The sequence below is a fragment of the Pinus tabuliformis genome, chromosome 2_1 (assembly GCF_031772625.1).
Source record: "Pinus tabuliformis cultivar Carrire ecotype Pingquan chromosome 2_1, CPIR1, whole genome shotgun sequence".
NCBI classification, from domain to species: domain Eukaryota; kingdom Viridiplantae; phylum Streptophyta; class Pinopsida; order Pinales; family Pinaceae; genus Pinus; species Pinus tabuliformis.
In genome coordinates, this window is record NC_142299.1 from 512836778 (window position 1) to 512862339 (window position 25562).

The window sequence follows — 25562 nt, forward strand, 5'->3', positions numbered from 1 at the left end:
GATGGGATTTTTGCTTCTTGTGGATTGTCATGTGTTGAGTACCAATGCAAAATATATCTTTTCAAGTCCATTCAATAATAGTTGTGTGATTTTCATACCTTTAGACTATCCTAGTACCAATCATGTATGATTTGTTTACTATTGTACTTCCATTTTTCATATTTTAATAATTTGATCTTGATGAAGTTATATGAGTTGGGTAACCTTTTCCCAATCATTGGATGGACTTTAGTGGTTACAAAACATGAAGCAAATAAAATATTAAGATCTTTATTAATAATTTTCTCCTTTATGTCCATATAGTTTTCATGGAGATCCTCCTCCTAGAATTCCTATTGAGTTTGGAGAGAACTCCTATCAAATCTTGAAGGGTGGGATATAGGTTTCTTTTTAGAGATCATACAATCCTTAGAATATTTGGCTTTGAAGTGCATCTCTACTTACTTCCAATGTACCTCAAACTTTAGACTTTTGCTTTAAAGTACATTAGGAAAAGAGAGCCTTCCAATGAACTTTATTTTTCATCCAAAAATCAAAGGTCAACCTTCACTTTGTTTTTTGAAGAGTGCCCTTTCATTGTTAAAAAAAAGTAGTATAAAAGGTTGTCAACAAATTGATGAATTCATTTGGTTTCATCTTGGGATCTTTGTGGCATTATGATCCTCACCATGTAATTTCAGATCAAAGAGTTGCCCTTACATTTTCCTCTGATATTCATCCTAATAATTCTAAATTGGAAATTTTAGCAAACATATATATGTGGGAAGCTATTCAATTCTCAACATAGGGTTAAAGTGCACAACATAATCCAAGGACTTCTTTTATGAAAGGAACAAAACTGATTTTTTTGACATTGGGGGAGTTGTAAGATATTGACCTAGAAGTCATTGAGATAAATACAAGGGATGTCTAAAGCAAGTGAAATAAGTGGTAGAGTCAACAATCATCGTGGTTATTGATATAAGTAATAGTGGAATAATGAATCAAGAGCAATGTTCGCCTTCTGATTCAGACAAGGAGTCTCCTCCTTTAGCACAGAACAATCTGCAAGTAGTTTCGGTCCAGCCAGATCAAAATGGTTGGGTCAAAGTCAGTAAAAAGAAAGGTAAAAAATGTAGATTGGAAGATTCTACCCATGCTGGGTAGACTCCCTAGACCAGCTTGTTCCTCTTGTCCTCTCTGTCATCTTTTGCTTATGCCGTGGTTGCTCTATGGGACCGAGGTTGATATCATATCATTTCCGGCTCCCTTGCTCTTTAGCTTCGCTTCTCAAAAAGCTCTGATTGTACCATATTTCTTTTCTTAATAGAATTAGTCTTTATTCAGAAAAAAAAAATGAATCAAGAGCAATGTCAAAATAAAACAATCATGTTAATTCATATCCCAAAAAAATGGGGGATGTGAAATAAAAGGAAGAGAGAGACCATATCAAGTAAGCCTAAAGTTATCTAATCAAGTGAGCCTATACTCTAGAATGTTGAGATAAATTAACTCGAGGCTATATATGGGGATGAGAGATGGGGAATGCAAGCGGGGGCTTCGAAGGAGCTGGGGATTGAGGAGGGATTGCAAGTAGCTCTGACACCAACAATGCTCTCCTCTGACCCCTTATAACACAACTCAAACATGAGATATACAACAAGGATCCCCACGACTCCATGTAGGCCCTCCCTATTAATCATGCATTCACTCTACCCCTGCGACAACTTAAGTTAAGCACTAAACCTCTCGCGTATGCAGATGTTTATATAATTGCTTTTTCAATCCATGCATGTGATCACAACACTCCCAAGGCTTTGTGAGGGTAACAACATCTAGGGTAATCCCTTTTAACCATGGAGGAAATTTCACTCGATTATTCTGAGTATCCTCTCAAGGGTATAGCCATTTTTACTTCACTGCCTCCTAGTCCTTAGAACAGGCAACAAACCCTCAACGTTTGGAAGGCATGGATCTTATGAAAGCGCATCTCCCCTTTTATTACAACGAGATTAACTGTCAACTAGGAAGGGGAACATGTGATGATACTTGGTATTGCGCCAAGGATGTTGCAACTCCTAAGGGCTTTTGAAATTAAATTATCAACCTGGGGTTCATACAAACTTAGAGGTGACAATGTTATATGCACAGCAGGTTAGGTTCTACCCATGTGACCCTCAGTCATGATATCAAATCAAGGTGTTCATAGACCACTCCTTCAACTAACTACAAAGAGAAAATCATGTCATAATTGCAAAGGAGATGAACATGATTCTAACTACATAAGTGAAAATGCCATTCATTCAATGTAAATGTTGAATTGAAATTGCATGAAAGGAAAAAAAATAGTCTAGTTGTAGAAGTAAACCATGCTATTATATTTGCATACTTAATCAAATTAAGAACCTACTTGCATGAATCATCTATCTATTTTCAACTTGCTTGAAAATGATAAATTCAACCTTCAACATAATTATAAAAAGAATGCCAATTCTAATTATATTTGTTGTGTTATGTTTGCATTGAGGAGAGGATGTGGTTGGAGTGTTCTTAGAATCTTCTTTGATAATGAAATCAAGGCTTGAGGGCCATTATTTGACTTCAATATCCAAGGGTCAGAATCTCGAGTAAATTTGATTGAAGAAAACAATGCTACAGGTCTACTATAGGAAGTGCTACAGGAGGCCCTGTTTTGCTATAGTAGGGGGTCCAAGAGATTTTTGAAGACAACAATGGTGTCTTGAAGGTATAAGAAGGTGGATGAAGGTAGAAGAAGGTGAATTAAGGGTGTGGCTGCCCCTTAGCCAAGCCTAGTAGCCCTTAGAGGTTTATCTTGCACCAAAGTTTGTGCCCACGGTGTCCTCCATTTACCCTAGTAGAGTGATCTTGGTGGCATAGTTTGGAGGCAATGTGAGGTGTATAAGAGGGTGATGGAATGGTCTAGGTGGATGTAGAAAGGTGTGCCCACCTATACAAGTCAAGAAAATCCTTGCAAACTAGTCAAACACAAGCATCAAATGGTCACTATTACAACAAAGTAAATTGACATGGAAGTGATGAGTTGAATTTTATTAAAATCTACTCTACCCTACAACACAACTCTAATTACCAAACCAATGCTACTAACTTCTAAGTTGCAGAAACTAAACATGCAAAAGGATTACAGTCCAATACTTAAAAATTTCCAAAAAATCATAATCACATGTTTTTGGGTTGTTATTGTAGATCTTCCATTCACTCTTCCCATAAGAGAGGTGATAGCCAAACCTACAACTAAAAGTTTTATTATATAATGCCTACTAAAAAAATAAAATAATTGCAAGAGAGGGACTAAAGCCTCTGGGTTGGGCCGAAACCCAAGGGTTTCATCACTCCAAAACTAACTCAAATGCAGACCAATAGTGAGCTTCTCATTAACAGAAAATAAGAGTCACATACATCGTATGAAGGATGAGAATAACAATGGAAAGAATTAGGATCTCAGTAGCTACTCATAGTTGAAACAAAAATTCCAATCCTAGTGAGCCTTTTGGCTGGTTTATTTATACAAAAAGTATCTGATGGGTAATTCCCGTGAAAAGAGGAGTGATCCCTCCAAAATATCGAGATAGGTGGCTCTAGTTCCCTTGGATCTTCACATGCACTTGAGTTCCTCGGCTACTAGTGAATTCAAGTTGTTGGTGAGGAATATTTGATCTAAATCTGAGTTAGGGAGTTAATGCAGTGGACAGGCGCCCCTATATTATCTCTAGATGTCTCCAATTATCCCCTGCATTGTAAATGTCTCCAAAAATGTTCCTTTTTCATGATATTAATCACATTAGGCCATGAAATATGACATGCACCCTTTAGTCTCCCTATTAGATATATTATGGTTAAAAATGCAAATTAATGTGAGAAAAGGATAGTTTTGAGGGTTGGAGGATAGCACAATGGGCCTCAAAATATACCGGTTCATGGGACCCATCATCACCCCCCCCCCGCTGAAGGTGTTGCTCACCCTCTTAGCAACTCAGCCGTTAATATGAATCTCATTCATGGCCCTAGTGGCCACTCTGACATCCCAAGGCATCTCAGATGGTATGCCTTCCTGGGGACAGAAACCTACACTTTCCTTTATGTTTTTCCATTGCTTTTTTTCTTCTGTCTGGTTTCTTCCGTCCTATAGGCCCAAAAATAAGGGAGGACTGAGTTTGAGTCCTATCCACTGGATCTTCAACCTTTGCATGATTCTATTTTATAGTGGGGTTCTCTCCAAGGAATTCCTTAGTGTTTGAGGAGAGTGATACTCTCTGATTTGAAAAATGTGAGGTAGGGCATGTCATATTCTTTGACAACTTGCAAAATTTCTGTCCCCAACATCCTAAAGGTGTCTTCAAAATGGAGGGTAGTTTGTTCTTGGGCTTCCATATACTGCAATGCCAATTCAGGATCTGTGGAGATGAGGTTGTGATTACATATGAGAGCCTTGGGGCTCACTAATTCTGCTCTGATGTACACGGGATCCCTCTCTTCTTTGGCCATCACACTCTTTACTTCCTCAACTCTTGTCTCCTCATAAGTCAATCAAGAGGCTAATGCCATTAGTTCCATGTCCTTGAACCTTGAGTTGGTGTCCTAGAATTTCATGTCTATGAGGATCATATTGTGCATGTAGAACTCAACCAGTTTGGGCTTATCCTCAATACTTTCCTTTTTACAGAAGTCAATGAACTTTTTGTAATCTTGAAAAGGTAGAGAGCCATACTGTGCTAAGGGATTTATCTGAAATTGCAACCATTGCTCCTTGAGGAAGATAACATAGGATTTGGATGGCTACCTGCATTGTATGGATTCCATGGATAGACTTTCCATAGTGGTAAGTTGTACCTATTTTTCTTGCAGCTTCTCTTTTAGCCTTATGTTTTTGCATGAAGCTGCTCCCTCATGATTGACTCTCTCAACCTTATGTTGTTTAATTCCTTTCTCATTTCATTTTCTTTTTTTCTCCATGAAGTCAACATCTTATACCTTTTTGGATTTTGCAATTTGTATCCATCTATTTGTTCTGCCTCTTTCCTTCTCCAACTCAAAGAAGACTGGTATGTTTAAACCTTTGTGGTTAGTTTTTGTTGAGCTAAATTTTCGAATATCCATAGTAGTGATCATATTTCATCGACGTTTAGAATCCCAAAGGGGATCCATCATCAGGGCTTCTTAAAAGAATGATGGATCCCCTTCAAGAAGTTCAGTGGATATTCAAGAAGTCGTGGTGATGGATCCCCTTTGGGATTCAAAATGTCGACGAAATATGATCACTACCATGGATATTCTGAAATTTAGCTCAACAAGAGTGGTATAGAAATTTTTTTAGGTATAATCTTACCTCCCTCACCAAATTTATAGTGGGATTCTAGACTGGGTTGTGGATCAGGCTCCTGGAGTTCTTGGAGACCTTTTTCCTCGTCTTTTGGTGTGGCTACCTCTTCCTATAACATCTCATGTTGCTCCTGTAGTAGCCCTTGTTTCTCTTGTAGCAACCCCTGTTTCCCCTGTAGCAGCGAATGTTTCACCTGTAGCTCCTCTATTTTCTCATGTAGCAGCCCATTATTCACTTCTAGCTCCTATGTTTCCTCTTGTAACAGGGAAATTTGTGTATTGAGCCTCTTAAATGTGATTTCTTTAGTGGTGGGCCTCCTTATGGGTTGCACAGGTTGCTTAGTCTTGGCCTTAGGAGAGGTAACTTCTTCAATCTTTTCCTCAATAGGTCTCACTTCTTCCATTCTTCTTGCTGATTCATCAATGGCGATAGGGATTTTGAAGGAGGTTGGGATTTCCCTTGCCTTATCCTAGTGCTCTTCCTTGTTTTAAAGTACAAGCGGCCTTGTCTTGGTTTCCTCCTTTTGGGCTTGACTGGTGTTCCCAATGTTGCAACCACCTCTTGCTCTGTATTTCCTGGTGAGAGGCTCATTTGTTCCCCTTGTCTCTCTGTCCCTTGAGGTTTGGAGGGCTCCTCAGGGTCCTCTTCCTCTACTTTTTGTTCCTCTTCCTCTTTTTCCTTTGTTTTTGCTTCTTCCTTCTCTTGTTCCTTTTCTTCCCTACCCCTAATAGTAGAGGCTGGTGTTTCTTCTTGTTGTATGGAGGTAAGGGCTTGTGTTTTAATGAAAATCATCTTGTCCATGTCTACGAAGTTAGTCCATAGCATAGGGTTCCTTATGTGGCTCGAGGCATTCATGAAATTAGCTTGATGAGATCATGATGGGCAATGTGTTGGTGCTTCCCTTCCCTCACCTTTTGGCTCATTTCAATGATGAAATGTAAGAGAATATATGAGATACTGAGTCTGTTTGGAACGGGTAACTATGTTTGGAACCTCAGCTCATAGAGCAACCTAAATTGATAGGCATACACAATGCTCAACCTCCTCTCATAGAATATGTATTTGAGGATGTGATAGGCCACTTCATGCCAAGGGTAAGGGAGTCTCTCCCTCCTTACCCCATTTTTGTCTTCCATAGGATTTTATCTATGGAGGAAGAAGTTTTTCCCGGCTGTAACACTTATTGCCTTATCTTCCTTGCTGCATTAAACTACTAAGTGTATGTTGGTCACTCTACTTATAATTTTTGCTCTTTGCAAGTCCTCTAACAATAATAGTGGCACTATTTTCTCCTTGAGAGTTAAGGGCCATGGAAAATTCTTGAGTTATCTCATCATCATATCCCTTTAATTGCTCAAATAATCCCATCCACTGCTGTCTTAGGAAAATGTCTAGAACAAGGGGATTTTGATGGATTCTTTTTGTGTTTGTGCGTTCTATTTCGTTGAAACCTCCCCCCATTGTTCTTATTGCTCCTTCTCAATGTTATTTTGGTTGTATTCTCATTCTTGGCCTTAGAGCAGTCTCAGGTGTAGAGATAGTGTCAAATTTTCCTTCTTCTTTTTTAACAAAGGAGGAGAAGGATGCTAGTTTTTATAAAAAAAAACAAACTTTTCTCTGTCCCTATCTTGCCTTCTCATATAATAACTTTCAAGGGAAACTACTCCATAATTGTTTGCTATAAGATACTCGATTCAAGCATAATTCCTCATGCAGGTGTATGGGAATTAGAGAGGGAGGGGGCCACTTACTCTTTCAAGATGAATCTCTTATGTGCATTAGGGTTTGAAGACAATCTCTGGTGTTTTTTTTCTCATTTTCTCCCCTTAATTCTCCCTGTAGCTTCCTCTTCGTGCTTTCTATATCAATTCAGACCCTCTTGTAGCAGTTCTTGTAAAATTGCAAACTTAGTTTGTAGGAACTCGGTGGCACCCTAGGTAGTCTTTGGTAGCATCTAGCTTGTCATTCTCCAATTGTTTTCTTGAAATGAGTGATTGTGCAAAAGGAGTCGAGCCTTATACTTTTTATTCCTTTTTGGGGTAAAGGCTCAGAGCACTTTGGTGACTTGGCTCTTGAACGAGTTTCTTTTTTTGAATCGTTGTCCCCACTCCTTGTAATCATCACCCCACTTAAATTGATTTTTCCACGTTGCATGGTGGTTGAGTAAACTATAGTTAACTAATCAAAGGTGGCCAAGTTTATTAGCCACCTCCAACCCATAAAATTCCATTCTTGATCATTAAACACATTTTTTCCATTATGTGCATAGGGAAGTGGTGAGGGGTGTCATACCTGAGACTACTTGTGATGTCAAATTGTTGGAGATGTGTGAATGCTGTTGCTAGGCTTCACAATATCATGATTTTGAAGGTGTTGATTTCCTTTGTTTGCTTTTGCACTTGTCTTCATAGCACGATGATTCTCGATTTATGAATCCCTTTTTTTTGTGCAAGCCTCTTTTCAGTGCTCATTCTGCTGCCGTTGAAATGGGATGGTGTGTAAATTAGCTTCAGAGATGGCCTCATGATTCCTTAGGGTGATAGCAGTCACTTCGGTCCTCCTCAAGGATTTAGATTGCATTCAAAAACTAAGAAAAATCATAGGAGTTATAGGGACATGATTATAACCATAAGAGGGTGGTGTATGTGGTGAAAAAGTTGAAGGCATAATTCTTTTTCTAAGTTTTTTTTACGTATGGTGGAGTGGAATTTTTTGAGGATGAACTTTGGCTAGATGGAGTGGATGAGTGATGAATAAATTTTGGTGGACCTATCTCAATATTTTCTAAGTAAAACATGACCTTTTTGGCCCCTTTTCTCAATTGGATCCGCCTCCTGTAGCATTTCAGGTTGCTCTTGTAGCAGTTTAGGATAGTCCTATAGCACTTCAAAAAGGATGCAAAACATGGTTCAATTACTGTCTAGATGATGGAGGTAGGGAATTGAATGAAGAGGATGAAAATGCAATGGATAGTTGGAAAAAATGGAGAAATGAATACGTAGAACCTATTCTATAGCCACTATTCTTCTGACTACTTGGAGTCCTGCAAAAGAGAGATGTTAGCCAAATTGGTGTAAGGATGACTCCTTGGGTATTATTTCTTTTTCTCTCTTTTTATTTTATTTTATTTGAAACATGCAGATTGCCTCTATAGAGGTTTTCAACTCGCATGCCTGCCCTAGGCGCCTTAAAGGAGGTTTTGACTTGGGGATCTTCTCATTATTTTATTTTTATTTTTTATTTTTTTTGGGCTACCTCATAGAGGTTTTCAACCCTAGAGGTTGCCTGAGATGCCTCATCGAGGTTTCCATTTAGGCCCTTTATTTTTATTTTTTCTCTTTTTAGAAGATTTGTGGACCGAGGGTTATGAGCCTCCCAATCACATTCAATTCTCTGTTGATTGAAATAATAAACTCTTACTTTGATAGAGACCTTTTATACAACTTCAACCCGTAACCATTGACAAATAAGGGAATTCCCTCCTCATCAATTGTTTTGCTTTGGACAGACCCATTTTCATGACATATTTCCACTATATAAGGGCCCAACCATCTTGCCATTAAATTTCCCTTGAAATCCTTGAATCTGGAATCATACAGCAGGTCCCAATCACCTTCCTGAAAAGTATTCTCCCTAATGTGTTTGTCATGTAAAATCTTCCTTTGTAGATGGATTACCTTAGTGTTCAGGAGAGCTTGCACCCTAAGTCCATCTAATCCATTGAGTTGGATCAACTTCTCTTGTTGTGTTGTAGTGAGGTACAAGGTTAACTGGGTTACCATCCTTAAGGTTTTGTATTCAAATTCAATGGACAACCGAGCCTTCTTCCCATAGACTAGTTCAAATGGAGTGAATTTAGTGGTGGTTTTCCAAGTTGTGTTGTAGGCCCAAGTGGATTCTACAAGTCTATATGCCTAATATTTTCTGCTGCTGCTAACAACCTTGGTTAGAATGTTCTCTTATGCTCTATTTGTGACCTCCACTTACGCATTTTCCTGAGGGTGTTACATAGTGGATGTCCTGTGCTTGATGTGGTGTTGCCTCATGTGATTTTCAATCAGATTTGATGTGAAATGTGCTCCTTAATCAATGATTAAATCTCTTGGAAACTAAACTTGTAGAATATGTTATGTCTTAGAAACTCAACCACATTTTTCTCAGTTGTTGCCTTTACTTCTTTTGTTTCAGCCCATTTAGTCAGGTAATTAGTGCACACAATGATATGCTTCTTCTGTCCTGATGGGGGATTAATGGGTCCAATGAAATCCATGCACCACTTATTAAATGGCTCTAGGGTCACTTGAGTTTTTAAGGGATTTTCATCCTTAGGTGTGGGCTTACCCATCCTTTGGCATTGATCACATCTATTGGTGTACCTCCTTGCATCATGATGCAAAGTGGGCCAGTAGTAACCTGCTTGTAAAAATTTGAAGGTTGTGTCCTTTTAGCAACAAACTGGCCTCCACAAAGGTCCACCATGGCATGCTGAGAGGATGTTAAAGACCTCCTCTTCCCTCACACATCTCCTCAAGATCTGATCTGGCCCCAAATTGAAGAGATTTTCCCCAATCCAAGTGAATGGGGCACTTTTCCTAACAATCTCTCTTTTCTCCTTGGAGGATAGATTAGAGGGAGCCTTCCAGTAACCAAGTAGTTGTCTATATCAACAAACCAAGGAGAGAGTGTCGAGATGGCAAAGAGGTGCTCATCTGGGAGTTGATCATCTACTATCTCTTCTTGTTCTGTAGGCAAGGTTAGTCTTGACAAGAAATCTGCAACCACATTCTCTTTTCCTCGTTTGTCAATAATAGTCAAATCAAATTCCTACAATAATAACAACCATATAATTATCCTAACATTGACATCATGTTTATTCACTAAATACTTAATGGCTACATGGTTAGTGTGAACAAAAGTTTGATAACCAGTGATGTAATGCCTAAACTTGTTCAAAGAATGTACCATAACCAAGAGTTCCTTTTCAATGACTGTATAATTTAACTCAGATTTAGAAAGGTTCTTACTAATGAAATATATAACATAAGGCAATTTGTTTTCCACTTGTCCTAAGGCAGCCCCTACAACTTTATCTGAGGCATATGTGTGTATATGGAAAGGTAATTCCCAATCGGGACCCCTAAGGATGGGTGTAGTGGTATGTTTTTCTTTTAGCACTTCGAAGGCTTCCTGACAATGGTGTGTCCAACAAATGTCTGAATCTTTAGCCAATAGTCTAAACAAAGGTGAATCCATTTTACTAAAGTCTTTAATGAACCTTTTGTAATACCCATATGATCCAAGGAAGTTTCATACATCTCTTTGTTTCTGAGGGACAGGGACCCTTTTATTGATGGCAATTTTGTTTGGGTCAACTTGTATCCCTTCCTTGGATATGGAATGGCCAAGGACAATCCCTACATTCATAAAAAAATCACATTTCTCAGGACTCAATGAAAGATTCATTTCAATGCATTTCTTTAAGACTTTTCATATGTTAGAAAGAGCTTCCTGGAAGTCACATCCATAAGGAGTGAAGTCATCCTTGTATATCTCAACAATGTCATGAACAAGTTTAATAAAGATACTTAAAACCTCCCTCTGGAAAGTAGCAAGGGCATTGCACAGATCGAGTGGAAGGACTATATAGGTAAAGTTACCCCAAGAACATGTGAATGTGGTCTTATCTTGGTCTTCAGGGTTGATTTGTATTTGGTTGTACCCACTAAATCCATTCGGGAAGGAGAATAATTTCTTCCTTGTGAAACCATCTAGGACTTGGTCAATGAAGGGCAAAGGAAAATGGTCCTTCTTTGTAGCCTTGTTAAGTTATTAGTAGTAACTACAGATCCTCCACTTCCCATTTTTCTTGGGGACCAAAACAAGAGGGGACATCCACCCACTATCTAAAATGGGATATATGAACCCTACATACAGTAGTTTTGTAATTCCTCTTTCATAATGTCCTTAAGGGTTGGGTTCATCCTTCAATGGGGTTGGTGCATGGGCTTGCATCCCTCTTTGATGTAGATATGATGAGTACAAATTGAGGGATGCACACCCTTCGTCTCCTTATAATCCCAAGCAAAAGCATCCAGGTGTTGCCTTAGCACACTGCATAATTGCTCCTCCTGTTCGGCTGAGAGAGAGAGGAATTGATCTTTAGAGTTCTGGATGGGCTAATAAGGATAGTGCACACCTTGCATGCCCTGTTGATATGGACAAGGGCCTTGAGGTGATTAGGTGCTCAAAAATTTGCTCAAAATTCATAGTTGTCAGATTGGTGTGGAACCTAAATGACCGCGTAGTGCTTGTCATCCTGAATCTGGCACAACTCATTTCGTGCAAAACAGACTCTGTCTGCTCTCGAAACATGTTCTGTTCATTTTCCTAAACAGATGAATTTAAAAAAAAAAATGCAGGCAGCCCAGTTAGCAGTTCGTACTGCTAACGTGGCACTAACTGGGCATGCCTATGTGGAAGGGTGACTGTGCATGTGACTATTTACCTTCGACAAATTATATGGTGCCAAGTGGCATGATTTCATTGGTGCAATTTTGGACAAATTTCATTGGTTGGTTGGTGGCCAACCACAGGCTACCACGTGGTCTAGCGAGGGGCCACCACATGACAGCTCGAGGGCCACCAAAAATTGGGTAAGGTATGAGCAACAATGGGCAAGGGTCTAACTCGCGACCTCTATGTGACAAGTACAAGCCATTACCAACATACCACACAATAATTCTTATTAACTATTGTTGTTGGCACATATTTAAAGTTAAATCTGGTGCTATCCGGAAAAGGGGACAACCCCTGGGCATGTGCCACCCAACGAAACCCCGGGCGGAGTGGAGTGGGGGCCCGAACGGCGGGGGTGGGCCGTTGGCCTTAGCCCCGGGCACATGGACCCCTTCCATGTGGCTGATTTTCGGGATTAACGCCTCATTGGGCATTTAATACATCAAACGAATTCACCCAGAATTAGGCAAAATCGACACTTGGTTAGTAGAATTGGAGGCGAATTTACAGGATGGTGCCGAATTTTGGGGAAATTGAGGTGTGATTAGCAAAAAGACTTGGGGAAGCCATAACTTCTTCAGTTTTTGACCAAATCAGGAGCAAAAAGAGGCTAGACAGGCATTTTTGGGCATTCTGGAGCCATTGGAATAGTTTCAGAGCTGTTTGAGCATTATATACGATGTATTCACATTTTTGAGCATAATAGAGAGGGCTAAGCCATTTGAAGTTGGACCAAGGAGACGTAGCTCAAGCGGGTGAACTCCTTCATCGTGCTATTGTGATACTGTTTTGGTGATGTTCATGCCTGTTATATGTTGTTGTTTAGTCATTTGCTTATGTTAATTTATACATGAAATTTACATAAAAACATTCAAAAACTCGTGTTAAAACTTGCAATTAACCTCATGAATCCTTAAGCACTTTTACATATTTTGAAGAGGAATTTAACATAACAAAACTATTTTTCCCATTTCGATCAAGTTTGGTATGAAAGCTCTTGGTTTTCTTTGTGCAAGGAGGATTTAACTGTTTGGAAGTGAATGTGATGCTTACAAGGTTGAAGCTCAAGAGAGGAGAAGGAAAGTTGGTTGAAGGTCCTAAAGTTAGGTCAAGGAAAAGGAGTGCAAGATTGCCACAATATCCATGACCAGTTCTACCTCAAATTGCAGTTGAAGCTTTAGAAAGCATGTCACATGAAGGAGAGCCTGCAAATATGTCAGAGGATGAGAAGGTTTTTAGGAAGACTTTCTTTGACATGACAGAGATGGTGAAAATCCTCTATGAAGAGAAGAATACAAGACTACAGGGTGAAAGCTCCAAGCCTCCAAAAGGAGAAGGTTCTTCAGGAGGAGGAGGTAAACCTCCACCATCATCTTCATTTTCACAAGCATCTTCACCCTCTTCCGCTAATACAACCCTTACTCATACTCATGAACATACCTCAAAAGGAATTGGTAAAACACCCATGTTAAAACTTGATGTTACATTTGAACTGGCCATGTATAATGGTGAAGTGAATGCAGAGAAGCTTGACAATTGGGTTTTCTCCAATGGAGGTCTATTACGGAATTCAAAACCTTCAAGATGATGATACAAAGATTCAAATATCTTCCTCGATACTAGAGGGTGCATCACTAATATAGTGGGAAGCTAAAACACAAGAAGAGATAAAAAAATGGTAAGATCTCAATTTCTTGGTCTAATTTCATTACTGCAATTAAAAGACAAATCTACCCTCTAGCATATATGTAGAAATCCATCATGAATTGGTAAAACTTTAAACAACTTAAAGGTCAAAATGTGCAAGATTACACCCAAGAATTTAGAAGAAGGTCTCTAATGTTAGGTGTAGATTTGAAATCACAAGACACGTTGTTGAAGTATATAGGGGAGTTACACAGTTACCTTAGGCATATGATGCTTATGTTTAATCCCAATAGTCTAGATGAGGTTTGTGTGCAAGCCACTCATCTTGAGGCAAGAGGGAAAAATATTCAAGAAGAGGGTAGCAAAGATCCATTTAAGGGTAAAGAAAAAGAAAAGGGTTTCAAAGGGAAAGGAAAGATAAATGCATCCATTAAAAAGGAAGGAGAGTAAACAATATGTAAACATTTTTCCAAATACGGTCACGATGAAGACCATTGTTGGAAGATTTATCTAGAGATGAGGCCTAATAAACTCAATAACAAAGGAAAAGAAAAGAAAACTGCAATCATTCAAGAGGATTTGGGATCCGATTCGGGTGATGAAACTAAAATTACAAACAAGGGTATAAAAAAGAATCCATTGCTAGCACTAGTCCATCAAATTGTCACACTACCACTCCAAATGAAGAAACAAGGATTGAATTATTTCATGTGAAGGTTATTGCAAAACATACATAAATCGACACACTATTTGATAGTGGGTCTCAAGCCAACTTGATATCTAAGGAATTATCCAATAAAATTAATCTTGAAACCTTTCTACATCCCAGGCCATATCCATTGGTTTGGATATCCAAGGACACAAACTCACATGTTACAATAAAATGTATTCTTCGATTTGCAATCACAACAAAATTCATTGACGAAGTTGAATTAGATGTTGTACCGCTTGATATTTCAAGAATTGCTTTCAGTAGTCCTTACCTCTATGATAGAAAATAGATATTCTATCGCCATGAAAACAAGTACCACTTGTTCAAAGATGGTGTGGAGTATATTGTGAGAGCTCTTTGTAAGAAAGTAAATATCTCATTAGTTAATGCAGGGCAAATGAAAAGACTAATGAATTCAAGCAAGAATTTAGTGCTTCTTATGATCAAACCAAAGAATGATGTTGGTTATAAAGTGTTTGAAGGTTGTGATACAAAATTGAAATTTGATTTGATTGAGGTGATTAATGAAAATTATGACATGTTTCAGGAACCAAAGGGATTACCTCCCAAGGGGGGAATCCAACATGAAGTACCATTGCCAATAATATTGTCATCTTTCTAACATTGGCATGTACATGATGTCAGTAATGGAAAATGCACAAATACAAAATCAAACCCAAGGGTTATTGAACAAAGGGATCGTCCGACCATCTCCTTCGCCATACAGGTCACCTATTGTTTTGGTGCCCAAGAAGAATGGTGTAAGGTCAATTTACTAAGTAAACTAACACGTGTTTTACTTGTTAATCCGGGTTTGTAGACTTGGAAGCATGTCTAAAGTATATGGATTTCAGGTGAAGTCAATTTAGGAAGGCAAGACTACAAGGTTAAAGGAAGTGCATATTACAAATATATTCCAAGTTTTAAAAGATTAAAAAGTTTATGGTTCAAGATGCAGAAAGCAAGAGAAGAGGCTCCTAACTTAGGAGGTCATGGTTGCCCTTCCTCACAGTATTGTCCCGAAGAAGAGAAAATAAAGAGTAGTGGTTTGTAATCTGTAGATAGCAATAGAAGAGGCTCCTAATTTAGGAGGTCCTAGTTGTCCTTCCTCACAGTTCTACTCCAATAATGTTACCGTTGCATCAAATAAAAACTGGAATTCAAGAAATAATATAGGAAATGCAAAAAGGATGATTTTAGCTATGATTCATATCTTGATAGAAAGAGAATTTAACTTAAATTCTTGTTTGTCCTTTCATATGCAAATTTGACTTGAAACTAATCATCATCCAAAAATCACACAAAAAACATTACACATCTAAATAACTGAATCATAAATATGAAACAAGAAATACTGAAATTAAAATTACACTAATTTAATCAAAGTGTACTTAGCTTGGTATGGTGGCCCTCCAACGTTGCCTTGTACACCTAAGGAACTCTCAGCTCCAACTAACTTATGAAAATATCCATAGCATGAACAACAACTAGAATAGCAGAAAGTATTCTTCAAACTATCAAAAAGTCTCCAATAGTTTGAATACAAATTACATACATGAATGGTTCATAAACTTAGTTTAAATAAGAAAATCATCAACAAACTTTGCTACAATGGCTCTAACAATCCTATCTATTCTAATCCATCCATCCAAGTCGAAATCATCAAGTCTGGTTCAAAAAATTAGGAAAAATCCCAAAAAATAATATTTTGCCCCTTTTTAATAGGGATTTCTGAATGACAAGTCAAGTTTGACCAGTGTTGACCGGGCCTGTGTTTTCTAAGTTTGACCGAACCAATAGGCGTTCCTCGATCTGTGGTTCCCAAGCTTTCCAAATATGTGCTCAAATCTCGCCCAGGAATATTGCATATTCAAATTTTAAACTACGTTATCAATCTTAGAAAAAATTTCAAAATCAAAGGCTTTAAGAATGCTTTAAACTTACAATACTTTCCTTTTACTTGATAGCTAATTGTCAATGCTTTAACTCTTTTGTCAATACTTGACCTTTTCAAAATGAATTCTTGTCAATATTGGATTGTAGATAGATGCTTGTAGTTGCTTCTCAGATCCCTTTGATGTTGATATGAAACATGTCCCTTCTGTATATGATATTGATCTTGTTCAGGTCCCTTACTGATAAATGTTGATTATGATGTCTTAGGTCCCTTCTGTAGTACAACTGCTTGATATTAAACCATTGCATGGTTTGTTGATTTATTATGAATCTCCCCCTTTGTTGATCTTAAGACTTGTCCTTAGGTCTTTAAATTTTGGAGGATGATCCTTCAAAAATAAAAATGAGAAACATAAAAGAGAATTCATATTGGCCAAACAAGTTGGTTTTCCGATATGAATTCGAGTTTGTATTGTGCCAGTATCCTAAATTTTCAAAACCAAACTCCTTTGTTATTTATTTATTTATTTTGTTCTTTTGGAAATAGGGAAGGCATATTACTATGTTGTGCCAATATTTTCATATTGTTTTCTGCTGAGACTCTATTTAAAAAGTCTTTCTTATTGATAGGTTTGTTATAAACTTTGAGTCTATGACCATTAACTAAAAATGAAATTGATGAAATTGTTGCTTCATCAATTTTTTGTTTGTTTGTTTTTACTACTCCATTGTCAAAGATTTATTCTATTTCATATGGCCCAAGCCAATGAGTAGTGAACTTAGCTTTGAAATCTTTGTACTTGGAGTAAAAAAGAAGTGTATAGTCTCCCTTATGAATTTTTTTATTTTTGATAAATATTTCATGCCATTTGATTCTCGATTGCGGTACTAGCGATGCATGCTCAACTACCTGTTGTCTGATCGCTTCTAGTTGATTCAGTTGCATAAGTCTCTACTGTTGACCTTCTGATAGGTCCAATCCCAATTATGTTGCATGTTTGAATGCATGAATTTGAAATTTGATTAGTAACAAAACTTCTTTACCATATACCAGTTGAAATGGATTGAATCCATTAGTGTTTTTCCATGTAATTTTGTACGCCGATAATGCATCTTTTAATTTATCTAACCAATCTGTTATGTTCATTTATACTTTATTTTTCATGATGTTTTCCAGAACCTTATTACTAGATTCCACTTGTCCATTTGCTTGTGGATGATACAGAGTAGACTTTTTATGCTTGATTTTGTATTTTTCTTTAAGATATCAGACAAGTTTAGAAGTGAATTGTGTTTCCTGGTCTGTAACAATCTGTCTTGGAACTCCAAATATTACAAAGATTTCTTCAAAGAGGAAAGAAACCATTGTTTCTTCTGTTGCTTGTGCCTCAACCTATTTTGTAACATAGTTTGTACATATTAAGATGTGCTTCTTTCCATTTGAAGGCTGGTTAATAGGTCTCACAAAGTGTAGAGTCCATTGTTCAAATGGTTCTATAAGTACTTGTGGTTTCAATGACATCTCATATGATACTACAGGACTTCCAGTTCTTTTACAACTATTACATCTCTTGCAATAGGTCTTTGACTCTTTGAAAATTGTTGGCTAGTAGTAGCCAAGTTTGAGCACCTTGTATGTTGTCTGTTTATCTGCAAAATGGCCACCACATGGCTCATCATGACATGCTTTTAGAATATCAAGAATTTCATCTTCTCTTACACATTTTCTTATCAAAAGATCAAGAATAGTATAAAAGAGGTCACCATTGACCCAAGTATATCTAGCACTCTGTTTAATTATTTTCTTTTTCTGCTTGCTAGTGAAATGGGATGGTAATATTCCAGATGATAAATAATTTGATATATCTACAAACCATGGGGTTTTAGTTGTTATGGAAAATAGATGCTCACTAGGGAATTTGTTTGAAATAGGCATAAGATCATCAGGAGAATTAAGCCTTGACAAGAAATCTGCCACTTGATTATCTTTTCCTGGTTGGTCTAGAACAATGACATTAAATTATTGCATTAGTAACAACCATCTAGTAATCCTGCCATTAGTAATTGTTTTCTTCATTAAATATTTAATGGCTGAATGATCTATATGAATAAATAATTGATATCTTGTTATGTAATGCCTAAATTTATTGACTGCATGCATAACAACTAACATTTCTTTTTCAGTTACTGTATAGTTTAATTCTGCCGGAGTTAAATTTTTGCTTATGAAATAAATGACAGTTAAACTAATTTTATTTTTGTCCTAGAGATGCTCCTATAGCTGTGTCTGATGCATTAGTAGATATGTGGAATGGAAATGACCAATTTGGTCCTCTGAGAATGGGTGCTATATACAATTTCTCTTTCAGTTTTTCAAATGCATTTTGACAATTTGTAGTCCATTGAGACTCATTGTCTTTTGCAAGTAATTTGAACAAGGGTAAAGCTATTTTGCTGAAGTTTTCAATGAATCTTCTATAGTAGCCTGCATATCTCAAGAAACTTCTTACTTATTTTTGTGTTTTTGGTGGCATTAAGTTTACAATGACTTGTATCTTTGTTGGGTTTACCTTATTTCCAAAAGAAGAAATGTGGTGTCCCAACATTATCCCTTAAGTTAACATCATAAAACATTTTTCATTGCTGAGGGATAAGTTTGTCTCTATGCATCTTTTCGAACTTTTTCAAGATTGTTTAAACAATCATCAAATATACTTCCATAAATAGTAAAATCATCCATGTAGACTTCAACACATTCATGTATAAGATCTGCAAAGATAGCTAAGACTGCTCTTTGAAATGTAGCAGGTGCATTACATAGTCTAAAAGGTAAAACATTATAAGCATATGTTCCCCATGGAAAAGTAAATGTAATTCTATCCCGATCTCCTAATGCTATCTTGATCTGATTGTATATACTAAATCCATCAAGAAAGGAAAAAAACTTTTTCCTTGCTAATGAGTCTATAAATTGATTAATGAATGGTAGTGGGAAATGATCTTTCAATGTTGCTTTGTTCAGTTCCCTATAGTCTACACATATTTTACATTTGCCATTTTTCTTTAGCACTATAACTAAGGGAGAAACCTATTGACTATCAAAGATAGGGTAGATAAATCCTACCTGTAATAGTTTCTGCAGCTCCTCTTTCACTATCTCCTTCATCATTGGATTCATTCTTCTTTGTGGTTGTCTTATTGGTTTGATTTTTTCATTTGTGTAAATGCGACAAATACATGTTTTTGGATGGATTCCTTGCATGTCTGTATAGTCCCAGGAAAAGGCTTTTTAATATTTCTGTAATAATGCAATTACCTGTTGTTCTTGTGATGATTGTAGATTATTACCAATATTTAAATTCTTTCTACGACTGATTTCAATGATTTTGCTTTGAGAATTGGTAATTGAGTTGAGAGGAAAAATAATTTAAATGAATTTTGTAATGATTGAATAGTACAATTTTCTTGAAAACATTGATTTAGAAGATGATTTGCAGCTTCATGTTGTGTTATTCGTAGCTGCTCAGTGTTAGAGCCTAGATTTGTCTCAGGCTGAAAAGACAAGGTTGTAGGTCCACATCAAACCACGCTCAGCCTTGTAGCTAGCCCTACGAGGACAGGAGAGGGCTCTCTCCGGGTCAATCTCGGCAAAAGGTAATAAATGAGGCTCGAGATGACTAAATTTGCACCTGATCTTAGGCTAGGTATTAAGTGCAGAGGATTTGATTTGAGTTTTTATGGTTTTGTTGAAAAAATGGGAAAGGGAATTTTGGGCTCGGGGATGAGGCACAGTTTCTGCAGAGGTCTGATTGGGGCAAGGAAGGCAATCGTTTTGATGCTTTAAAGTGAGTGATATGGATAGATCGAACCGGTGAGGAGCTAAGGAGAGTGAGAGAGTCTCAATAATTCTCCTTAAATAGATGAAAACATGAAAATTTAAACAAATTCAAAGGCAGAGCATAACAGTTATGAATTCTACCTTAATCACTCATTTGTTCCAATTCAGAAGAAGAGGCAAGAAAATGATAACATAACACTAATGAACTTACAATTACTCAGAGAATCACACCATCAAAACATAAAGCCACATGGATCCCAAACAGTGTTGCAAAACCCTGGTCTTTCCTTAGCCAAAAATGCAGAAATGGATGTACAATAGAGTGCCAAACTTTTCCCAAGAGTCCAACCCTGAAAATGACTTAGAAAATACATGATATAGACTAGCCCAACCCATTCCCTTGCCTCTAGGGGTCGAGCTCATCATTCTAGGAGTTGTTTGAACCAATTCTAAACAAGGAATTGAAAACTAGGTAGTCAAACAACTTACCCCTATATGCTAGGAAACTGATTCATTCACTCACATTTCACCTTTTGGTGAATGAATATTATAGAACAAGTAAACATGTGCCAATATTGCATCATGGTTGTCAAATTACATCATGAAAAGTCAATAATAACTTCAAGAAGCAAAACTGGTCAAAACCGGGCGAATTGCTGAGCTGAAAAGTGAAAGACAAGCCAAACTTCTTTGTGCGCCGCACCAATTTCTCTATGCATCACACCACTTTGATGCTGAGTTTGAGGTACTTCCTGAAGTCAAAATTGAGCCCAAATGTGCTTGTTGGAAATCCTTGCCTATCTACTTTCCAACCCAAGTGGAATTTCTGATTTTGGTGCCCATTTGCCCCTCCAAAAACTCAATCTCCCAAGACTGCTTCCTGTGTGTGAAATTAGGGGCAAAGAGGTCTTTTTTAGTGTGTTTTTGACCTCCTGAGGACTCAAAACTTGCCGAAATTTCTTGTCCAAGTACCAATAGTCATGATTTTCCATGAAAAAACCAAAACTATAAACTTTTTTGCATTTTGAGCCTCCTATTGTAAGCGCGCGCCACGTGGCTCGACGCACAGGGAGAAAAACCCTGTTTTTTCCACAAAAATTTACAAAATGACCAAAAATGTCCCAAATTTCTTGAAATTTGGGTTGGAGCTTCTTTATCAAGTGTTATGCTGGGCTAAAGAGGTCTTGGCCAATATCTGAAGACAATCGAGCTCCCTTTGCCTCTTTTGCTTCTTGATTGCCTTCCTCAATTTCACCTTCAAATTCCTAATTCGGGCCTTGTGCACTTTGTTGCGCACCATGTAATGAAAAGCCATGTGTCTCAGCAGTGCATGGTCTTTGTCGGCCTTGTCCAACAACCTCTCTAAGTGCATGTTCACTCTCTCAAGATTGGCCTCTCGATCCTCATTAATTTCTTGCTCCAATGATGTGAGCTCAACTCTTCTCCTTTGTGCAGCTTGGCGATGCTCACGAATGTTTTGTAGCTCCATGATCGCTTGTTGATCCTCAAGTTGCTTGTTCCTCTGCTCCAAGTATTTCATGGTCCACTTAGCCCTCTCCAAGTCAAGGGATAAGGCTTCGATCTCTGATTGCTGCTCCTGGATGATCTCTCTAAGTTTGGCGCTTTGTGGACCCGTATCTGTATCATCATCATGAAGGAGAATGAACTCGGTCTCTCGTTCACCTGATGGCTCACCTGAAGGCCCCTCATCCTGCATTGGCTCCTTGCCTTTGTCATGTACCTGTGATGCTGATGGAGGAAGCGAGGCCCCTTCCACCTCAGGTGGAGATAACACTCGCTTTGCCGCTGCAAACAAATGTCTGGTGCCTCTCTGATATGTGATAAAAACCGACACACTAGCAGTCTCATGGCGCTCATACTGATGAGAAGGTTCACCCTCATGCTTAACCTTTGATACTCCCCGTGAAGCCCTGAAGAAGTCACGAGAGATAAAATCATCACAAGTGATGCCCTGCAATCCAAGCTGATGAACCACCAAAATCTTTATAAGAGAAAAATGATATACACTGTTAAGTCGCTACTGAGGGGTTTTACACTGTATAAAGGTGGTCATCCTCTCAATGTCCCAGCAAATGAAATACAAAATGTTCATTATCCGTACCCTGGTGAAATGCATGAGAAACTTGATATGATAAGCATAAAGACGAGAGAACCGTCCCTCACAGCTGAAATATTTCATGATCAATCTCATTAGTGGAGCATATTCATCTTTCAGATACCAGAAAGGGAACACTCTCTTGAGCTGCCTCAAGCAACTGGTTTTAATGTATGGCTCATAATGCTGTCGATCAATCTTTTGTTTCTTGTGCCATGGTTCCCCAATGTTCGGTATATTGGTTGAAAATGAGACAGATTCTGGTGTAAGTGTGAAGGTGACACCAACCAAGATAGCTTGATCTCCGTGCAAGTGCAGCACAAAAAGACGAACCAACTCATGATGAAATTGGACACTTGCCACCTTTTGACAAAAATCATAGCATGACTGATGCTGAAAACACTGCATAGCAAGAGAGCAGGCTTGCAATTCTGTGAGGGTGATTGGCTCTTCCCTAACATGTCTACCACTCTTATGCGGTCTCCGAGGTGCCTATTCTTCCAAGGGAGAGTCACTTTGGGTTTCTACCTCATAGTCCGACGAATGCTCAGATGCCATGACTGCTGGACAAACTACCTCAAAGACAAAATGATTGCTGTGTATAAACTGTGCTTGAACTGCTCTTTTGGATGTTGTATTCAAATTCTACCACCAAGGGAAAAAGAAATGCAACGTGGACTGTTAGGGATTGTTAGGACGGGGAAACAATATTGAGGAATGGGAATTGTCGGGAGAAGTTTAATAGGGAAATATGGGAGGGAGTTGAGGGATTTGATGCATGGGAATAGGGTTTAGGGTTTGGGATTAGTTGTATAGGTTTTGAGGTGTGAGGTTAGGGGATTTGGGATAGAGTATGTAGGGGAGGGAGTAATGAATTTTGGTGATAGGGTTTTAGGGATTAGTGAAAATAAGGGAACAATGGGAGGGAGACAAAGTCTTGGTGGAAAAACAGTGAATTGTAAACCTGGCTGCAATTGGCTTGAGGATCTTAGAAGTAGGTTTTGAACATTTTTATTGCGACCACTATCACCCATAAACCACCGTCTTTTACCATAAAATTTGATGCAATGGCAGGATAGCAAGCCTACCTGGCAAATCTAGGCAAAGCATTGGCAATTCGGTGAAGTTTCCAACAGTTTTCGGGCTTGTGGCTATATGCGCCGCGCTCAAAACCCAGTGCGCCGCGCTCTCTGTGTGCATCACGCCCGTTAGAATTTACAATGGGCGGAAATCCCCAGTGCGCCGCGCCACCTGTTATATGCGCCGCGCCGGTTAGCTGCGGGCCAGTTCTCTCCAAAACACACACTGCTCTCACAAATTCGCCTTGAAACGTTTTTCTCCAACCTTGGCATGCAAAATGACTTTCATCTTCATTGGAAAAACTTTATATAGACATCAATTTGATTTTTGTCTCTCCAAAAGCCCACTTTGTAATGTTTTGCAACTGACACTTTTTCACAATTAATAGAACTTTGACCTTTTTGTTTCCTTCTTGACTTTTGGTTGAAATAATGAATTTCTTGGTAATTTTTTGTAGGGATAGCTGACATGGAATTTGGCTAAGGAGACCAGGGCTGCGCCTCGAGAATTCAAGAACTGAAAATTTTGAAAAATTATTACAAAAAATGAAATGTCGACTTATCTTCAAAACAGAGTTTTGAAGAGAAGTCATAATCCATCCATATGACGATAAGAATCTCTTGAGATAACAACTTATCAAGGACCTCCCTTTGGCCTGCTGGCTTTATTAGACTTTGTCGAAGACCAAATTGACTAACCCTAGACCTAATGACTAAAATGACTGTTATGACCTAAAAACTACAACAAGGCTGCAAATGACTTTTTAAAATTTGATTTTGATGGACAGACCTGAGCCAATAGTGCAAAGCATGAGGGGGATGAATGACAAAAGCCCTTCTGTCAGATTTATGGCATGCTCCTAACGAAATGCAACTAATCGAGAGAGATGGGACACCTAAACATGAAATGCAAAAAGAGTTTTGATCTCTGTGTTATCACTCAGGTTGGAGTAAAGGGATACAGCCGAGGTAACCACAAACCAACTTTGGACTGCAGGTTCTAGCCCACCTGCAATCAGAGAGGGCTCTCTCTTTTGGATTTAGCTTTGTTGATGATGATTTTAGGCTAGCTATTGAGCTCGGGGGTTTTGTTTGTGTTTTGGTGAGAATATTAATGTTTTCAGGTAAAGAGGCAATGCATATTCTAGTAAGTTTCAAACCATTGGGCATGGAGTCAAGGAGTAAGACTGCTGGTGCGTTTTCTTGGTCACAGGAGGAATAAGGAGCAAGGTAGCTGCACATGGAACAATTTTTCAAGTTTATAGGATGGAAAGAATGCTAAGAGTGGAGAGGCAATTAAGAATCTCTCAGTCATCTTAACAGAGAAGGGTGAATGAGCTCTATCTAAGGGCAGTAAAGAATTCCTAGATAACTGTCAAACACATGTGAATTAGGGTAACTATGAGCCAAGGGGAATTCATATTCATGTCCAATTCATTTTAGATGAAAATATAAAGAAACAACAGAAATTGAGCCTAGAGTGCAATTAAACAAATTCTAAGCTAATCATTCTTTCTGTTATTTAGAGGGTGAAAAATGAAAACAGAGGTAAGAGGCACTTATTGATTCATGTTGCAGCACAAGAATTCCATCATTCAGTCTCCAGAGACCATTAACAACACATCAGACAGTCATTCCTCCAATCTCTTCAGCAATCTTTGATTAAAGAAAAAGTATCAGACATACAGTGCGAGTCTCTAATGAAAAGTTATCAATCGACCAACCCTTGAAACAATGCAGAGGGTGGTATATATAGGAAAAATTCTCCAAAATTGTTTATTACAGCTGTGACCTAAACAGGTCTGAAAGTAAAAGATTACTTTAACCTAAACCTATCAGGAATAAATGCAAGAAAATATCTATGGGCTGCGCTGAGGGCAGCCGTATCAAAACTGAATTAAATGCGTTGTCCTCGCTGGCTTGGTGCAGTGCCTCTGCAATAACTGTGCATGGACTTCTGCTCCATTGTAGTTTGGTGGCTTTAAGTGATTTAACTATGATTTGAGAGCTGGGATGGGCTTGCACCATCTGATTTGACTTTGCTGGAGGCCATTCAATGCTGACTTGCTTTGGGAACTGAAGATTTCTATTAAAAATTCAATTGATACTCTTTGTCGCTTCATCTTTCCTCTGATACTCTTTGACAAATGAATCGAGCCGGTTCTCTTCTTCGCTGTGGGTCAAATCAAAATTTAATGGCTACTGTTCGGCCCTCTGTTTCCTTTAGAACTGTCTTTTGATCCTTTCTGCATGCCTCGTGAAGAAAAATGGGTCATTCGACGCCTTTTGGGCTTACTGGGGGCTGCACAATGAGGGGTTTTCCATTTCGGCCCTTTTCCCGTAGCCATGCACGATTAGCGCTAGGCACTAATCGCGCATGAAAAACTGCCTCGGAATTTGAATCCGGGCTTCCTAAGCAT